Below are 13,715 nucleotides of genomic sequence, written 5' to 3' on the forward strand. Positions count from 1 at the left end.
CTTTCCTCAAAGTCCTGGTAATACTCAATCCATGCAATGTTCTGTACACAGGAAAGCACCCACGCAGTTAGTAGGGTGATGATTCTAAATTCCCATCCAGATCTGCCCACACACGCCATCTCTCCCCAGGCTCCCGGACTGAGACAGCCAGGTCCCAAGACCCACTGAATAGAGAATTTGGTTGGGTTTGATTTCTCTTTTTTTCGCTTGGTATTATGCTTTTGCTTTGTTTTTAAAGGAAATAAGAGCCTGAACCATTTAGGCTAAAAAGTTTACATGAAGTGTTAATATGGCTAACATGCAGTAATCACACTGGTTAAGAAGGGACAAGTGTTTTAAAAAGGCCATCAGGTGAATCGAGCTATTGCTGATTCATATACAACTGAGATGAGCAAAAGGCTGTAGGAGGAGGGGTGGGAAATCAATCATTGATGGGAGACGAAATATAGCAATCAATTACTAAAATTCTCTTTTCGAGGTAACCTCATAGGCAATGTTCCATGTGATTGTCTGAAATGGTTACTGACCACCCAGATTGGCTGGAACATAAGGACAACTTAATTCCTAGCTCCAAGGGCATTAATAACCTCTCATTCTTGGTTTACTAGAAAACCATGGCTCTGAGTAGGAATTTAAGCCTTTGATAATAGCCATCAGCAAAAACAGCCGGAACATCTATCAAGAATAATAGCTTCTCCCAGATGGTTTCAGTCACGTCCTGGAAGGAGGGACAACAGGAGGTCACACCAGTCCATGCAGTTAACAGCCAGTGTGTTACCAAAGAGGAGAAAGGATGGAAGGCAATGGAATTCTCTGTGGTGTTTGGCTTTCATGTTTTGGAAGGTGGCTAAGTACCAACAGGTGGGGGAGGCAGAGTAGCAAGAAGGCAGGATGAACCCAGGTGAGAAAAGAGCACATACACACCTTCTCCCATCACACATCTTACACCTCCTGGTTCCCATGTTCTGTTGGCAGCTAATGAAGGGAAGTGATCAATCAGGGTTGCTAATTGGGGTCTCAAGGGCCACATTCAGCCCACAGGTTGGGATTTTAATTTTTGCCCACAAGTTTCTTTTTAAGGTGAATTGTAGTTGCCATATTTTAAAATGGGGATGATTATATTAAAAATCTTTAATTTTCCCATTTTTCTTGAAAAATAATACATCAGGCTACACCTGTCACACTCTTGGATGACAACAATAAAGACAACAATCAACAACAACACCCTTGCTAGCTCACCCCAGATCTCACTCTGTCTGCTTCTGCCATTGTCAGCTGCCTGACCCCAAAGGCATTTGTTTCTGCAACCCTGCAACCAGATCTGTGTGACTTCATGAGTAAAATAAGAAAAGTATTAGACATGTAGTACATATAGACTGAAATAATTACTTTAAAATATTGTGAGGCCAAGAGGGATAAAGCAAGAAGACTAGGGCATGGTTTTCACACTCAGGGAGCCCACAGCCATCTGTAGAGTAGGGCCATCTTCCTATAAATAATTGATTTGTTCTGACTAGTACCATACCAAAAGGGTACGTCACAAAAGATCTGAAAATGCAGAGGAGGAGATGATTATGCAAAAGAAGAGTCATGGAAAGTGAGACAGCCGAGGTGGCACCTAAGCTCAGCCTTACTGAATAAAGGAGGGAATCAAGAGTCAGAGAAAAGGGACTTCCCTAGTGATTCAGTGGTTAAGACTTCATGCTTCCAATGCAGGGGTGTGGGTTCAATCCTTGGTTGGAGAACTAAGATCCCACATGCCTTGTGGTGTGACCAAAAATGATAATAATAGAAATAAAGAGTCAGAAGAAAACCAAGGCAGGACTCTGCAGACATAGGAATAACCTCTGAAAACAGTGATATGAAAGAACTTTGTAAAGAGGAGTGGGTGTGACTTAAGTATGGGCTTGGTAAGGAGCTACATTAGAACTAGATCATGAAATTCTATTGGAGCTTCATCCCATAGAGCCTATGACCCATGGGAATAATCTAAATTTGTTTAAAAAAGGGGGAAAAAAAGCATTTAACTTATTTTAATTGGAGAATAAATACTTTACAATATTAAAGGGCTTGATATGATAAAAATTATTTAGGAAAATAACAGTAGCGGCCTGATGGAAGATGGATTACAGAGGATGAATGACAAAAGCATACAGCCCAGCTAGTGACATAACAGTCCAAGCGACGAAAAGGCCATGAATCAAGCTCTTGGTGCAAGGGAAAAGGAGGCTTCAGAGGAAGTGAAAAAACTGCAAATTCCTAGCTGAGACCTGCTGGATATGAGTAGTGGAGGATAGAGGGGCAAAGAGGGTGCCCCTCTTTGTTCTTTGTTAAGTGTTCACAGGCAGGATGAGCAAATGAGGTATTCTTGATTACGAAGGGAGATGAGAAGGTGAAACAAGGCTTGGGGTGGGGCATTCTGGAGGATAAGATAATGCAATTGGCTTTAGGTCAGTGAACAGGAAGTTCTTGGTAGCAAAAATTGCAAAGGCAGTGGTAGCCAACTTCAGCTTAACCAGGGGTTGGAAAACCATGGCTGTTGGGCAAAATTCAGGCAAAATTCACTGCTTATTTTTGTGTGGCTTCCAATATTTTTAAGGAGTCAGGAAAAAAAAATCAAAGAATATTATGACATCTAAAAATTATATGAAATTCAAATTTCCATGTCTATCAAGTTTTATTGAAACACTGCCATTTACACTTGTTGAAACACATACATTTACACATTGTCTATTGTGCCCCTTCAGGTACAATGCAGTTAGTAGTTTCCGCAGAGACAGTTTTCACAGACTGCCCACCAAGCCTACAGTATTTATTGTGTACACCTTTACAGAAAATGTGTGCTGACCCCTGAACTATTAGATTGAATGCTCTGAGAAAGTTTTTGTAGGTCAAAAATAGTACAGTACTGACAATTTCATATTACTACACATAATACGTAAGTGAAGCAGAGAGAGATGTAGGTTCGCATGGAACTGAATGTGCATCTTGGTGTTCTTTGTAACTTATCTTGAATATACCTTGCAGGCAGCTTTAGTGAAGGACAGGGAAGCCTGGTGTGCTGCAGTCCATGGGGGTCACCAAGAGTTAGACACGATTTAGCAACTGAACAACAATGAGCTTCTAGCTTCCTCACCAATGTAATTAGATAACTGAAGATTTATAAAACTTAGATCAAAAGAAGGTATGATATGTCCCAAAGATCTCCCTACATAAATAGCTATGTTTTTTCCTTCACACTGGCTGTTTAGAAATGAACTTTAAAAAAAAAAATAAAAAAAAAGAAATGAACTTTTAACACAGTAAAGGTAAAAATCAGAAAGCTGCCATTGGGTACTTCCTTTCAATTCTTCTCCAGGTCCTCTTGGCAAAACCACTGATGTCACCAAAGACCAACTTCTGCATTTAAATCAGGAAGTGAGTGTGTGCTCTGTCGGATGCTGGAGCAATTCCCACACAAGGCCACAGTGCGACTGGGGGGGGCACATGAAACCAAAATAAAGGCTTGCCTAAAAATGATTTCCAGTTTGGAAGCTTTGTATAAAATAAAGCAGAAGAATACATTTTTTTGTGTGGGTTTTAGAACAATGCTACCTGCACATAGCTATTAGCTCCTGTTGGCAATTAAAGAAGAAAAAAAAAAAAAACACGTGCTTGAAGCCACTGCATTGCTCAAGATAAGGTTTTCTTTCTTTATTTGACCGGATATATCTGTACTATCAGCAATGTTAGAGAAATGTATTTTTCAGGACAAAGTGAAAGTCAATTTCAAACGTGCAACCCCAAAAAAAGCGAATTGTAAAAAAGCCCGGAACTAATGAAATGAAACCAAAAGATAAAAGTATGCTAATCTCAACAGACATCAAATAAAACACATACATTTTTAATCAGCAGTTTCCTCAAAAACTCCAGATACAATCTTGGCTTTTCCTTTGCCAAGGGATAAAGAAAGTTCTGGGCCATTGAGGGCTCTGATATTTTCCTTTTTAACCTCAAAGCAACACAAGAAGAACAATTGTGTACAGAAGAGGATTGTTTGGTGGTAAGGAGGATGAAACTCTCAGTGTTGGGAGTTCTGAGTTCCTGCTTTAGAAAAAAATCTTGTAAAATGTGCTCTGTCCTTCACTGGAGAGGTGAAGGCCACTCATCCTCATTCCTCAAATACGCTGGCTGTGCCCCTAAACACACAACAGAGCAGGAAACACTAGATGGGGGAGGGCAGAGAGGCAAGCAGGTTTCTGCTAGAAATTTTAGAGGAGCACAAGAGACTATGGACCCAGATTCCCAAGGTCTAAAGGCTGGGTCACACAGAAAGCACCTGCAGGGCTTTCAGTAAATTATTGATACTCCATCTCCCAGGGACAATGAGCAGTACTTTCCTCACAGGGTACTGGTCTGACTGTTGGAAAACAGAACTGTTTAAAGCATTTCCATCCAGCAACTGAGTGAATGCCTGGAACCCTAAACACTAGAGAGTTGTGCCATTATCCTCATTCTATTGGCTCCACCAATATCATCCAGAAAATGGTTCAGTTAAACATCCTAGATAAGCCACACTGGCATTTTCTCAGAGCCACTGAGCTTTTAAATGATGTATTGTGTTCACACAAGCCAATGCTCTTGTAATTAGTTGCACAACAGCCTATAAATACAACACAAGTATTGCAAGATGGGAATTGTGACATGTCACGCGGTTTCGGTATGCCAACAATTTTCCCCCGGGCAAGCACAGTATTACTGAAAATGTACATTAAGAACAATAATTTCCCCCTCATTACTTCAGCCATTGTTTTTTAAAAAACACATTTATTTTAACTAAATATAACCTGCTTTGGAAAATCTTCACCCTTGTGAACCTTACAGAGAAAGTCTGATTTGTTTCCAGATTTGCACAGCAAGAGTCCTTTGAAAGCTGATCTTTATCTGATCCAACATTTCTACCTTTGTGCCAGTGTGTTGGGCTTCCCTGTGTAGCTCAGACGATAAAGAATCTGCCTGCAATGTAGGAGACTCGGGTTCAATCCCTGGGTCAGGAAGGGAATGGTTACCCAGTCTGATATTCTTGCCTGGACAATTTCATGGACAGAGGAGTCTGGTGGTCCAACATTTCTACCTTTGTGCCCAGATCCATGACAAAGTTCATTAACAGACCAAGGCTCCCTAATTTATAAGGAAAATAACATGCTTAGTTTAACCCTTGAGGCCCTCCAAGGGCCAGTCTGGGTTCTATTTTAGGAAAACTGATCTTTCCACCCTCAAAAAGCTAGAAAGTACCGTGAGACTGTGCGATGGCCTTGAAGGGGACAAACACACTGACGAATATGTCAACTGTTTAAAGCTGGATGCCCAATATCATCCTTAAACAAAAATGACAATGTTGGGCTCCCAACATTATTTTAATTCATTGAGGAATGCTTGCTGGTGTTGATTTTGGTTATGTTTTCCCCCCTCTCAAGTCATATGGCAGGGAGTAGGCACTCAATAAATGTTAGCTGAATGAACCAACTGAATATAACCAACCAAGTTATATTAGCTGAATATAACCAACCAAGTTATATTCTCCATAACATCCATGGGGGACATAAGCAATCAATGACTACTAAGGCTATTTGTTTCTTCAAGCCTAAAATATTTTTTATTGGGGTTTCCCATCAATTCACTTCAAGGAAGGTGAGCTGTTCCCAAGGAAAAAAATTATTTAGTAAGTGCTCGTGAGGGCAAAACATATAAAGTGAGCCCCAAACATCTCCGGCAGAAAAGTGGTTGATAAATGAGAGCCTGGTGTACCTCCAGGTAGAATCTTAATCTGAGCCCTATTGCTGGTCTCCCCTCATAACCAAGTGATTGCTGTGATGAGAAAAACAGCTTTCGTTCTTCTGAGTCACTGCCTAGGCATTTTTTAGTATGGTAACCCTGCCCACATTCAGAATGTGGAAATTCAGATGAGAACTTGAGCTTAGGATGTCCATCATAAGCTCTTACTTTACTTGTCCCAGGGCACGTTTGAAAATAACCACTTAGAGTTAAGCCCAAGAAAAGTTAGTACTTCCGCCCCAACCACTTTATGAGTATAGTCAGCCCTCCTTATCCATGGATGTGAAACCCGCAAATACCAGGAGCTGGCTGTATTCGTCGCAGGGCATCATTTTATGTCAGGGACATAAGCATCCCCAGGGCTTGGAATCCCTGGTGGGTCCTGGGAGCAAGCCCCGGGGATACCCAGGGATGACTGTCCTAGATGTTTGCTGCTGAGCTGGCATAGAGGACTCCCTCCACAGGCTCATCTCGCCCCCTCAATTTTAGACTCTGTAAGTTATAAGTCTTGTAACTGTACTTCCTTTGTAGGGGTGTATTGAAGCTCTGTCTTCCATCAAAATGACCCATGGTTTCACTTCCCCAAAATGGGAATTGGATATTGTGGGAGCCACGGCCACTCCTGTGTGAGTGGCTTGTGCCTCCTCCTTCAGCTCATCATGATCTGCATATTCTTAATTCGGCACACCAACACACCAACTCGGCTTCTCTGCTCACTCCCTCTGTTCACAGCCTACACCCAGGCGGCCGTGGCCCAGATGGCTGTGCAGGAGGGAAATTCCAGAGGCCCAAGGAGGAGCCAGAAGTAGCAGAAAAGCAATTTTGACACTATCTTTTTAAAGCTGCCTAGCAATAATTATTTACATCAGAAAGAAGGAATTCCCTTCACTGGAAACGTTCAAAAGCTGGCTGAGCACCTTTCAGGGGTACTCTGACGATCTCTGCTGGAATGGGGAGTTCTAAGACTTCCTTTTCCAACTGTTGAATCTGTATCTGTCCCTGTTCTGACCTCAAATTAATGAGAAATCTTCAACAACTTTTTGAGCCAAAATTAATTTATGATGGAATATGGTTTTACAGCTGTACTAAGATAACCCTCTGATACCTAGTAAAGTATATTTGACATATGGCAAGTCTCTATGCAAAAGGAATTTAACTCAAATTTCCTATCCCCATTAGCCCTTTAATGTAGGGATATGCAAATGAGCCTCAAAGGCTGCTGTGCCCTCCCATTTGGTTTTCCTTCCTACCAAGCTTGCTTTGGAGAAGGCAATGGCATCCCACTCCAGTACTCTTGCCTGGAAAATCCCATGGACAGAGGAGCCTGGTAGGCTGCAGTCCATGGGGTCGCTAAGAGTCAGACACTACTGAGCGACTTCACTTACACTTTTCACTTTCATGCGTTGGAGAAGGAAATGGCAACCCACTCCAGTATTCTTGCCTGGAGAATCTCAGGGACAGGGGACCCTGGTGGGCTGCCGTCTATGGGGTCGCACAGGGTCGGAAACGACTGAAGCGACTTAGCAGCAGCAGCAGCAAGCTTGCTTACTCTGGGAGATCTCTATTCCAAAGTCTTTCTTGCAGATCTAAACAGTAAGCACTGCCATATCCATATCTACATACAGATCTCTGGGGTGTCTGACCTGCATTTCTGAATACCTTCAGGATACCTGCATTTGCATCTTGCATACATCCAAGCTGCCTAAACCTGCACGCATTTGCTCTTTCTTTCTGCTGTCTACCTTTGTGTCAAATACCATCCTTCTGGTATCCCTGTCTTAGTGGACTAAGAATTCCAAAGAATGTTCCTGTCCTCCTAGCTTCTTATTCTCACCCACATCTAGTCCCTCACCCTCTGGGTGCCACAGCAGAAACCTCCTAACCCCAGTAAATACTGTAGAGTATGGTACGACTGATTGTTCTCAGCCATGATCATGGCCATGTCTCTCCCATGTTCCAAGTCCTTCAAATGAACTCTGAAGATTCACAGCAAAACGTAAACACCTTAGTCTGCCACACAAGGATCTTCATGATCTGGCCTCATCCATACCCTCAGCTTTCCCATCTGCTCTCCTCACATCTTATTCTCAGCCATAAAAGCCATGATATCATTTACAGAAAGCAGCGTTGCTGCACGCCACAATTTCTTCACACATGCCTTTTCCTCTACCTGGAATGATCTATCCTCCTTTTGTCTGATAAATGCCCATCCTCCCTGCCTACCTACAACACTCAGTTTAAGAACCACATCATCAGAACCACATCATCCTAAGGCTGCTTCACATGTACTTCTTTATTGAAGTTCTTAAACACTGCAACATAGCCATTAAGTAGTACAGTCATTACAATGTAGGAAATTACCAGACACTTGGGCTGGTTTCCTAGCTCTGCTGGTTGGGTGACTTGGGTAAGTTAATCGAGCTTCCTAAAGCTCAGTTTCTCTAGCTATAAAACTGGGCTACTGTGAGGACTGAGAGAATGAATAAATGTAAAGTACTTAGCAAAGCCCTGGCAGAGATATGTTTTACATGTCCAGACCTACTTTCTTCTGGACATTGTCTCTCCTTCCTATCCTCCTGCTCCCTCTCAGAGAATTGTTCCCTGGCCACACTTGACTGGTCTAGGGATGGCTACCTGACTTTGGGTGAGCCAATTATAATCCTTCCATGGAAAATGAAAGGAAAAAAGGTAGGGGTGAGAGAGGGAAGACTGACTAAGAGAGACAAAGAAGAAATGAAGCATTAGGTAAGAGTACAAATGAGAAATAAAGAGAATAAGTTTGGGTCCCTAGACTAATACTCCTTAGACCTAGCTATTTCCAAGACTTATTTATCCCTGCAATATTGGGGTAATCCCAACATCCTATAACAAATTCCCCTTGGGTGGCTGTCAATTGCTACTTAAGGAGTCAAAGAACAACCAACCCTTGTAATACTCACTTGTACAGTTATTACAGTAGTAATTTAGTACGATGAGGGAGGAGGTGGAGTCTTCCTTGATGCTGATGTTACAATCTCAGAGACTAGTGTAGTGCCTGATATACAGCAGGTAGTCAAACAGCTAGAATGAAATGTTGGTTGACATCAGGGAAGAAAAAGTAACTAAGTGTTAAAATTCTTATCACAAGCTCAAGAATCTCTAGATACCTATCCTAAACAGTAAAAGAGAAACTAAAAAAAAATTAAAATAAGTAACAGCAAAAACTTTACAGTTATGACCAAAAAGAGACCCTGAGATACAATTCTGAGGGCCTCTCTAGTCAGGTATATTCAATCCCTGAAGATTTTTAACTTGTTATCAATTGAGCTAACCAAAGTTTATTGGGAAGACTCTTTTTAAAGCTTCATTTCATGAATAAATGCTAAACTAATGTAGAGAGCTATTCGTGACATTTACCATCAGGACACAGTAGGATCTTCAATTATTAGAAATTTAACAAATGAGAACTAACTGCCACTCCCAGCTATGACCCTGAGAAACGGAAGGACTTACATAAGTCTCAGAAATTGTTGGAAATTCCACAGATTTGAAATGAGGTAACTGTTTACCTTCCTTACTGCATTTCAATCTAGAGATTAAAATAGATCTCATTGTTGCAGAATCCTGGCTATAGTAAGAAACAGGCTCCAAATGGCTGAGAATGAATTTTAATAGCGGAACCAGGGGCATGAGAGGAAATCAGGAGGAAGAATTTTTCTTCATAAAAAGAGCCATGAGGGTAATTTTCATTTCATTACCTTCTAAATTGCATATTTTTATAAGCTCGTTGCAACGTATCCTTTCTGCATTGACATGAAATATGAATTAATTAGTAAATAATAAAAGCAATACACAATTCTCACATCCTACATTTTCAAAATACTTTCTAACTTATTACTGCATTCCTAAAGGGCTATAATTAAAAGTTTGTGGGCCCTCCCTCGTGGTCCAGTGGTTAAGAACTCTGCCTTGCAATGCAGGGAAGGTGGATCTGATCCCTGGTTGGGGAACTAAGATCCCACATGCCGCAGAGCAACGATCCAGAAGCCGCAACTAAGACTCAAAGCAGCCAAATTAAAAAAAAAGTTTGTGAATAAGATGACTGACTCAATACACATTTTGACCAAAACAACATCAGTTCCATTTACAGGCTTACCTGGAAATTTTACTAAACCTTAAAGCACAATACTAAATGACAACAAATACAATTTATGACACTTCTCATGGAAAAGTATCATTCTTTCCATTTAGAAATCCAATATCAGTTGTTTATAATGATTTTCAAACTGTTGTATGCCTACAAGTCACCTGGAGAACTTCCAAAAACGTGGGTTCCACACCAAGAGATTCTCACTCAATAGATGTAAGGTAGGATCACGAAAAGTTCCCAAGTGGGGGTGACAGTTCTGGTTTATTAATGACATTGAGTAACTGGACTAGATAAAACACAGTCCGTTTGAGTTGGCCAGGGACTAGAGTTCCCTCCAATGAGCGAATGAGGCACCCTCAGCCTTATGCCACTAAGCTAAAGAATAGCATGTGATACAACCCTGCTTTTATAACAGAGCCAGACACGACTGAAGCGACTTAGAAGAAGAAGAAGAAGAAGTAGTAGTAGTAGTAGTAGTAGTAGCAGTAGTAGTAGTGCTAGTCGGAGAAGGCAATGGCGACCCACTCCAGTACTCTTGCCTGGAAAATCCCATGGATGGAGGAGCCTGGTGGGCTGCTGTCTATGGGGTTGTACAGAGTCGGCCACGACTGAAGGGACTTAGCAGCAGTAGCAGCAGCAGCAGTGCTGGTTAGTACTGCTAGAGTCAGAAGCACCAGAAGCTTCTAGAGACAGAAAGGAGGAACCCAGTAAGGCGTGAAATTACGATGGCAGGAACATGAATTTAGGAGTGGGAGGGGGGTGTCAGTCACTATGAGTGGCAGGAGCTTGGCTAGGGCAGTGGGACTCTCCATGAAGGAGATGAGAATGAGTCCTGGGAGGGCTCTATGGGGTCACTAGCTGCAGAGGAAGAGAGTTTGAATAGCAGTGGTTGCCAGTCTACCACACTTGAGATTCATTCATGTTGGCAACAAAAAAGAAACGGGAAAAAGGGATAGCAGGATGGACAGGCAAGACACAGGAATTTTGTTTCCAATGGTGGAAGTGGCTGCAAAACAAAGGGGTGGAGGCCACGCTGACTGTTTAGCATATCCAGCCTGGGAGGTCAATTACCATCTGGGACAACTATTCAACTAGCAAAGATAATTATACACTGTCTATATTCCAAATTAATAACTACAACACACTTTCTGCTACTAAGAAAAACGAGTACTGTAACATTTGTCAAAACTTTATAATTTAATTGTATTATTATCTCTTTTGAGCCTCCCAATAATAAGATAGATAGGAGAGGTGTTATATGTCCCATTTTATAAAAATTGAATCCAGAAAATTGACTAACCCAGGTTCAGACAGCTCTCAAGAGATAAAGCCAGACTCAGAACCCCACCTGATTCTGAAGTCTAAACCTCCCCACTCACTGCACTGCAAAGAAAGGAAGATGAGAAAGTTTGCAGTCTCAGAAGGAATTTTCAGGGTCACCTGATACCACAGAAGCCAAGGAGGTGAGCATTTAAGAAGGTAAAGTGTCAGGTGCCAGGAAAATTCAAGTATATACTAGATTTGGTAATTATGAGGTTATCCGTGGCCACTGGTACAGACTATACAACTCAAAGTACTAAAATCTCTCCCTTTTTCAGAGAATGTGAAGTTTTAAGGTGATACAATGCACAGAGAGTGAATGGACAGTTCCAGGGAAATCTTTCACTTGTCTGCTTGTTTTTCTGAATAAGCTAGGAAAAGAACTTAAAATAGCATCCATACCTATCCACAAACAGACTTTAGCTCTAATCCAAAGCTGACCTATTTAAACAACTGCCCTAGGACTGTCACAAATTCCAAAGCACATAAATAACAATTTATAGTGTAACTGAACACCAACTGACACCTTTTCAATTGGCTCCAAACTCCAATACTGTATAGACATTGCAAAAATTTAATGAATGTGTTTTTGTAGTCAAAGATGTATCGATAAATTACAGTTCCAAACTTTCATATTATCCTTTAACAACTCTGATAACCTCTCAAAAACAGAGATTTTAATGATCAATTCACAAGCAGAAGGGTTATTTTTGCTTTTTTTTTTTTAATCTATATCACTACTGTGATCTCCAGGATATAATAAATGGAAAAAAAAGCAATATAAATACGAAAAAGAGAAAATAAGAATACACATAAATAAAAAGCAATGTAGTGCAGTGCCAATGCAAGAGATGCAAGAGACTCAGGTTTGATTTCTGGGTTGGGAAGATCCCCTGGAGTAGGAAATGGCAATCTACTCCAGTATTCAGACCTGGAAAATTCCATGGACAGAGGAGTCTGGCAGTCCATGGGGTCACAAAGAGTTGGACACAACTGAGGTCACACACAGGCCTGGAGAATAAACTAGAAAGTAATAAAAAACAGAGAAGACTCTCTCCATGGACATCACCAAATGGTCAATATAAAAATCAAATTGATTATATTCTTTGCAGCCGAAGATGGAGAAGCTCTATACAGTCAGCAAAAACAAGACCGGGAGCTGACTGTGGCTCAGATCATGAACTCCTTATTGCCAAGTTCAGACTTAAATTGAAGAAGGTAGGGAAAACCATTAGACCATTCAGGTATGACCTAAATCAAATCCCTTATGATTATACAGTGGAAGTGAGAAATAGATTTAAGGGACTAGATCTGATAGATAGAGTGCCTGATGAACTACGGACGGAGGTTCATGACATTGTATAGGAGAGAGAGATCAAGACCATCCCCAAGAAAAAGAAATGCAAAAAAGCAAAATGGCTGTCTGATGAGGCCTTACAAATAGCTGTGAAAAGAAGAGAAGTGAAAAGCAAAGGAGAAAAGGAAAGATATAAGCATGTGAATGCAGAGTTCCAAAGAATAGCAAGGAGAGAGAAGAAAGCCTTCCTTGGCAATCAATGCAAAGAAATAGAGGAAAACAACAGAATGGGAAAGACTAGAGAACTCTTCAAGAAAATCAGAGATACCAAAGGAACATTTCATGCAAAGATGGGCTCAATAAAGGACAGAAATGGTACGGATCTAACAGAAGCAGAAGATATTAAGAAGAGATGGCAAGAATACACAGAAGAACTGTACAGAAAAGATCTTCACGACCCAGATAATCACAATGCTGTGATCACTCACCTAGAGCCAGACATCCTGGAATGTGAAGTCAAGTGGGCCTTAGAAAGCATCACTACAAACAAAGCTAGTGGAGGTGATGGAATTCCAGTGGAGCTATTTCAAATCCTGAAAGATGACGCTGTCAAAGTGCTGCACTCAATATGCCAGCAAATTAGTGCAGCCACAGGACTGGAAAAGGTCAGTTTTCATTCCAATCCCAAAGAAAGGCAATGCCAAAGAATGCTCAAACTACTGTACAATTGCACTCATCTCACATGCTAGTAAAGTAATGCTCAAAATTCTCCAAGCCAGGCTTCAGCAATACATGAACTGTGAACTTCCAGATGTTCAAGCTGGTTTTAGAAAAGGCAGAAGAACCAGAGATCAAATGGCCAACATTCACTGGATCATCAAAAAAGCAAGTGTTTCAGAAAAACATCTACTTCTGCTTTATTGACTATGCCAAAGCTTTTGACTATGTGGATCACAATAAACTGTGGAAAATTCTGAAAGAGACGGCAATACCAGACCACCTGACCTGACTCTTGAGAAGCCTATATGCAGGTCAGGAAGCAACAGTTAGAACTGGACATGGAACAGACTGGTTCCAAAGAGGAAAAGGAGTACGTCAAGGCTGTAATATTGTCACCCTGCTTATTTAACTTCTAGGCACAGTACATCATGAGAA

The 13,715-nt window shown here is 41.2% G+C and overlaps 1 protein-coding gene across 1 annotated transcript in view; it reads right to left on the reverse strand.

Annotated features, from left to right (window-relative positions):
* PPM1H (protein phosphatase, Mg2+/Mn2+ dependent 1H) overlaps positions 1-13,715 on the reverse strand; it is a 306,473-nt gene that overhangs the window by 209,345 nt on the left and 83,413 nt on the right. The gene's annotated exons all lie outside the window — the stretch shown is intronic.

This window comes from Bos mutus, chromosome 5 (assembly GCF_027580195.1).
Source record: "Bos mutus isolate GX-2022 chromosome 5, NWIPB_WYAK_1.1, whole genome shotgun sequence".
Lineage (NCBI taxonomy): Eukaryota > Metazoa > Chordata > Mammalia > Artiodactyla > Bovidae > Bos > Bos mutus.